The 6594-nt window shown below is 43.5% G+C and overlaps 1 protein-coding gene across 1 annotated transcript in view; it reads right to left on the reverse strand.

Annotated features, from left to right (window-relative positions):
- The window catches only part of LOC122557071 (interferon-inducible GTPase 5-like), a 29684-nt gene extending 26630 nt beyond the window's left edge, over positions 1-3054 (reverse strand). Inside the window, exon 1 of the mRNA XM_043704348.1 lies at positions 5-3054. The gene's annotated coding sequence lies outside the window, so the exon portion shown is untranslated. The remainder of the gene's footprint in view (positions 1-4) is intronic.
- Between the last annotated feature and the right edge of the window lie 3540 nt (positions 3055-6594).

Below are 6594 nucleotides of genomic sequence, written 5' to 3' on the forward strand. Positions count from 1 at the left end.
TTACCAATCCAAGGAAAGACCTAACCTCCAGTATTGACATGGGAGCCCAGCACTTATGTTCATCCTCACGTTATCTTCCAATGTTTCTTGGCCATTCTGTAGCCCAATGTACCTGGAACACACATTTTTAACTTCAAATGCATATGTTCATCTGCAAGAAACAGCTAAGGACTATGTCCAAGTTCTCGAAGTGCTCTCCATTGGCCTTCTCTGTTATTAGTACCTCATCTAAATAAATAGCGACCTCGGGTTGACCACCGGGGTAGAACATTATAAAATGTTCTCCATCATCCACTGAAAAATAGTACAGGCTGATGATATCTCAAATGGCAGTCTCATATATTGGTACAAGCCCTTATGGGAATTAATTGTCACATACTTTTCGAAATCCTCATTTAACCACAATTGCAAGTACACATGTCTCATGTTCAACTTTGTGAAGGACAAAGCCCCCCTGCCAGCTTTGTATATAAATCCTCTATGTGGGAGTTTGGGTATTTATCCGGCTGCAGCAAGTGGTTTACCATTTTTTTGAAATCTCCACAAAGATGAACCAACCTGTGGGGCTTCACAATTGGTACGATCAGGGGCTGCCCATTCTGCAAACTGGACTGGTTTGATGATTCCCTCACTTTCGAGCCTCATGGTTTCTGCCTCTACTTTTGTCCATAAGGCAATTGAAACTGGGTGGGAATTGCAGATGCCTGGAAGTGCTTGCTGGTCAACATGGGAGGTGGTCTTGCTTGCTTTGATAATCCCTAGACTTTCCTGACAAACGTATTTAATTAAGGCTGCACTCAGGCAGCAATTTTCAAACTGAAAAATGTGAAGCCAATCAAGTTGAATCTTTCTCAACCAATTTCACCCCATCAGGCTTTGGCCCAAGCCTTTTACTACAATCAGTGGTAACTGCTGCTCCTCAGAACCAAAGTCTGCCAAGTTTCCCTGGTACAGGTTCTCCGTCTAACCAAGGTCTTATGCAAGCACGAGGGTTGGAGTCTAGAATGAATCTTATTAAAGACTGATTCTGTAATCACTGATACAGCCACAATGCTACTAACCTCCATTGGAACCGGAAGACCATTTAACCAGATGCCTATTTTGATTGGTTCTGATTTGAATGTTGCCAAGCAATTTAACTGTTCCAAAGCAGATTTAGGAGGGCTTTCCAGGGTGTGCATTCTCCTGGACACTACCCAATGAGTTCTCTTACTCAATTCAGGATGAGTGTGACTCTTTTCCTTCTAGGATCCACATACCAGTAGCAAGTACAATGGCTTGCCGGCCCAGTTCCTGAAGAAAACTTTAACCGTTTGACCAATGCTGGCTTTGTTTTGGGGTTTTGCTGTGGGCTGACCAAGGGTCCCTCTGTTCAGAGTATGTCACGAGTGAGGCTATGCAATTGCCTTCACTCAGGTGGTGTCCCCCAAGCTCAGTCAGCTTGGTCAGGGAGTCCACATCCATCGGCATACCTGTGACTTGTGCTCCACTGGCTGCATTTTCCAATGATAAAGCCAGTTGTACTCCCTGTTTGAAGTTGGGCTTCAGCTAGTAGGTGCTTTTGCATGGTTACATCATTAATCCCAACCTCATTGCCAATGAAGCAATTCCACAGAGGCTGGTATCCTGTCACCAAAATCACCCTTTTCTTACATGTGCATAGATCTTGACACTTGTTCTGCTTCCTCAGAGCCAGCTTCTCTGAGTGAACAGCACCTCTGTTTATATGTCAGCCAGGACTCCCTGATTGGATCCCCCAATCAGAAAACTCATAATCTATGAGGTCCACCCGGCTGACCTCGTTCCAGTCTCTACATTATCTTACCTTCCTGAGGTGAGTCCCAATGGATCTTCTTTGCTGAGGTTTTGTTTTTCAATGGAATACACTGCATTTCTCTACAGTCAGCCATTGATGATTAGGCACAAATGTAACTTAGAAGGAAAAATACCAGGAGGATTACAGTGATTCAACACCTTTCTCAATGTCTGCAACTTTACTTTCATCTAGCTTCTTGGATACTATTCAAAAGAAACTCAATAAAATTTCTGAGACATGATTTCCCACTGACAATGTCCTGCTGACTATCCCTAATCTGTCCTTGCCTTTCAAAATGCATGTAGATCTGTCTCGCAGAATCCCCTCAATCAACCTACGCACCACAGATGTTAGGCACACCGCTCTGTATTTCCCAGGTCTTTGCTTACAGCCCTTCTTAAATAATTGCACAACATTAGCCACCCTGCAGTCTTCTGGTACCTTCCCCATTTCTGCTAATGATACAAATATGTCAGCGAGGGACCCCACAGTTTCTTTGTTAGATTCACACAATTTCTTGGGATACACTTGATCAGATCCTGGTAATTTATTGACTGTTATGTGTTTTAAGAAAATTCCAGAATAAATGGGAATGGATTTGGGAGGTGATAACATTTTCAATGACTTTGGAGAGAAAAGGGACTTTGATTGTTTGCAAGTAAGTTCTTTAGTTTTTAGGGATTGAACAGGTAATGATCTAAGTTAAAAGTGTCTGGCAATTGGAGGATTCTCTTCATTTTGAACATGTGGGGCAAATCCTCCGCTGTTGATGTCGGCGATTTTGGAGGCAGGAAGGGCACCTCATTAGATGGAGAATTAAGTGCAGGAAGGCCCACGGTCAACTCTCCCATTCAGCCAATCCTGTCCAGCCAATCGAGATCCTTATGACCAAGTAATGGCTATTCAAGGGTCTTAGCTGACCGCTGCTGGGGTTAACCCAGTGATGAGCTGGCATGTTACTATGCAGCATGCACTATAGATGTTCTCCTGCTGACAGCTTGTCATTTCAGGACAAATGGACAAGGATCTCTTGATCCAAAGCCAATCAGTATCTGATCAAGGGATTAGGCGTCTCACAGGTGGGTGCTTGTTTGTAGTTGCACGGAGCCCTAACCACAAAACCTATTCCCCTGCCACCCCATCACTTCCTTTTCTCCTAGTTCACCCTGCAATCCTTCGACTCTGAATGGGTGTATCTCCAGCAGGAGCCATGGCCTCCTCTATGACATACCAACATAAGACCCTTTGACCTGTGTTTAGTCAGCACCTCCCTCCAAATGGGAGCTCCATCCCCGTGCATCTGATTCCCGGGGAAGTCCACTTGTGCCTTGCCACTGTCTCATTGAATTGTGATGCAGTGGGCCTTCCCTGGAAGAGGCAGTGTTCGTCTCTCACTCGCTCTCCTGCCTTCGGAAGTTTCTGATCATATTATGGAAGGAAACAAAACTTTAAAATGTGGTAAGGAAGGGAGATTTCCAAAATGATTTGAACCCTTTGAACAATAACTTTGTTAACAGTTTCCAAAATGGTAATCAATTATTTATTGATAATACAGCATTTAATCAGAATAATTTCAGATACAAATGTCAACACAAGCTGAACTCCAATGATATGTTAAAGCCATAAAAGAGATTCAAAACATGAACTTGACTGAAAATAAACTTGCTTTTTTTTTTAATGTGCTAAAAAAGGGCAGCTTGATTCAGAACAAAGTAATCTTGGACCTTGAGCATATGTTGTTAGAGTCATTCTTGCAATCACTGGTCCTCCTGTCTTATAGTATCTTAGCGGCTGGGATCCATGGGGGAACTGGCAGAGGCTAAGTCAGTAAGATGGTCGCAGAGATGAGTGTGTCAGCTTTAGCACAACATGAACCTTGAAAATATAAAATTGTCAGTGGAAGGGTTTCTTTTAAGAATTGTGTCAATCAGTGACAATAGATTACAGGTTATGTCAATGTGCTTAAGGTGAGGGGAAAGATTTAAAAAGGCCATGAGGGGTAACTTTTTCACACAGAGGGTGGAGCGTGTCTGGAATGAGATGCCAGAGGAAGTGGTGGAGGCTGGTACAATTCCAACACTTAAAAGGCATATGGGTGCGTATATGACCAGGAAGGGTTTAGAGGGATATCTTCGAGGAGAAAGTGAGGTCTGCAGATGCTGGAGATCAAAGTTGAAACTTTATTGCTGGAACAGCACAGCAGGTCAGGCAGCATCCAGGGAACAGGAGATTCGACGTTTCGGGCACAGGCCCTTCTTCAGGAATGAGCAGAGAGTGTTCAGCAGGAGAAGATAAAAGGTATCTTCTCCTGCTGAACACTCTCTGCTCATTCCTGAAGAAGGCCCTGTGCCCAAAACGTCGAATCTCCTGTTCCCTGGATGCTGCCTGACCTGCTGTGCTGTTCCAGCAATAAAGTTTCAACTTTAGAGGGATATGCCAAATGTTGGCAAATGGGATGAGGTCAGTTTGGAATGTCTGGTCAGTGAGGATGACCTAGACCAAATAAACTGTTTCTGTGGATGTTGCAATTTATGATTCCAGTATCCTGTGCTGTCTTCACTGGGAAGCTGCTGTCAACAGCATGTCTGCAATTTACATCTGCTTCAGTCACCTGTCTAGCATGTGCAAATGCTACCTCTGTTTTGTGAGCAACATTCTTTGGAGCAGACAGTGGCAGTTTGTGGAAAATTACTTTGAAGTGGTTTGTGGTCAGCCCTAAATGTGATTTTGTCTCTTGGATGTAGTTATTGATGAAAATGTTCACAAGCAAAGACAGTGGTCAGGCATTCTTTGTCCATTCGAGTGTAATGTGTTCCATTTCTGTTAATGTCCTGGAACTAAATGTAACCCGCTGTCCTTGCTGCATCAGGGTTGTTCCAAGTCCTGTCTCACTGGTACTGAGGGGTGGGACCTTGATGCCAAGTGCAGTCTCTCTCACATCACCTGTGCAATCCATCTCTTTGGACCGTGTTTGGATCTAAGCTGCCACGAAGCCAGGAGATGATTGGGCCTTCATCCTTCATCATGTATATTGAGATCTGCAGAGAATTGAAATCTTTTCTGACATTCTCTGCTTTGTGCAATAACTGTTCTAACACCAGGTGAGTGGGCTGTACACTGAATGTGCTGATGGGTTTAACAGCATTGGAAAATAAGCTTCCTCTTGATAAGGCTTTATGTTGGGATTGTTATATGCTGGGAGGAAGACTATACTGTTAACCTTAACACAGGTTTAAAATGTCATGTGAATGATAGCCATGAGGGTTGGAAAAGAGACCAATGTGGTAATTACCCATAATCAAAAATAAAACACAATCCCAGTGAGTTTTCTTTCTGTAGGAGTCCATTTCAGTCATAATGCTGTTGTCATATTTTAGAAGACACCATTACAGAGAAGGAGCTGAACGTTAGAAGGAGCTGTCCATCACTGTCATTGTGGACACACAGATATTTCTTACCAGAGGAATGGTGGGCTGAATGGATACATCCTGTGCTGGATAATTCCAGCAACAGGGAACACTTATTTTATTTGTATTTCATGAAGGGGCAGCCTCTGTTCATGGAACATGTGAAATTAATTGGAGACTTAAAATTCTCCTTATAATACACCTCGAAAAAGATGCTGTTCTGCAATAACATTTCCTTGATGTGAGGAAGGAATATTTTCACAAATGAGTTCAGTCACAAGGGAATATTTGAGTAAAACTTCATCAGTATTTAGGGCTAGATCCCATTTATCCATCAGCTGCAGTATTCACTCACCGCACTGATGTTTGGTTTGGATCATTTTTGGTTCCAAATGCAGCCGCCACCACTTTCTGTGCACTCTCTGTAAGATCATCCAGTGCACCACTCAGTAGTTTGTAGGTCACAAGGAATGAAGAGCCTGCTCCGAAGATGGAACCAATCACTGGCACGATGTCAAGGGCGAGCTCGATTGCTGAAATGGTGACAGCAGCAGCACCCCAGGCCAATCTGTTTATGACATCGAGGGTTATCTCCCCCCCGACCAGGGGAGTTGTCACCACTGCTTTCAGATCCTTCACAGATTTCCCTGCCCTCTTGGCCAGACTTTGAAGAGAGGAATCATTCAGACCCAGACATCGACGGAAATGTACTATTCCTCCAATTACTATCCCAATGTCACAGCCCAGGGAGACTCCGGGAACTGGCACCGCCCCAATTCCCCCAGAAAGTGTCGCCAACATCCAGACTCGTTTCCTTAGCTCTTTCCTTTTCTTCTCCACAATCTCCAAGCTGACATTTGGGAGGGCGAGGATGTATACACTTTTCTTTATATTCGGAAGGCCATCTTCCAGAGCTTTATTTAACAGACTAAAATCATACAGATTCAGGTCAACGTTTGATATCAGGAACACACTGGGTGATGGGATCCCTGTCCTTTGCAGCTTGCTGACACAGTCATTCCTGATCTTCTTCAGTTCTTCCTCTTCATTAAATTGTCTCCCTCCCTTTCTCTTTGAATAAAGATCATTATCAATTTTAGATCGAACAAAATAGAAATTCTTCCCAAGCCGTTTGATCTCTCTGGCAAGTTTTGTGTCATTTTCTGTGAATCGACAGGCTGAGATGATGATGAAAAAATCATAGCTTTTAAATTTCATTTCCTTCAGGTATTTATTCGCAGGGAATTTGTCGGTTCCAATTCCTGGCAAATCCCAGAAACAAACATTCGGCAGGTTGGGATGTTTGTATCCCGTTGGCTCAGTTATGTTTTCTACGGTATCAACTTCAGCTGCTCCCTCATCATCGAACTG

This window comes from Chiloscyllium plagiosum, chromosome 15 (assembly GCF_004010195.1).
Source record: "Chiloscyllium plagiosum isolate BGI_BamShark_2017 chromosome 15, ASM401019v2, whole genome shotgun sequence".
NCBI classification, from domain to species: domain Eukaryota; kingdom Metazoa; phylum Chordata; class Chondrichthyes; order Orectolobiformes; family Hemiscylliidae; genus Chiloscyllium; species Chiloscyllium plagiosum.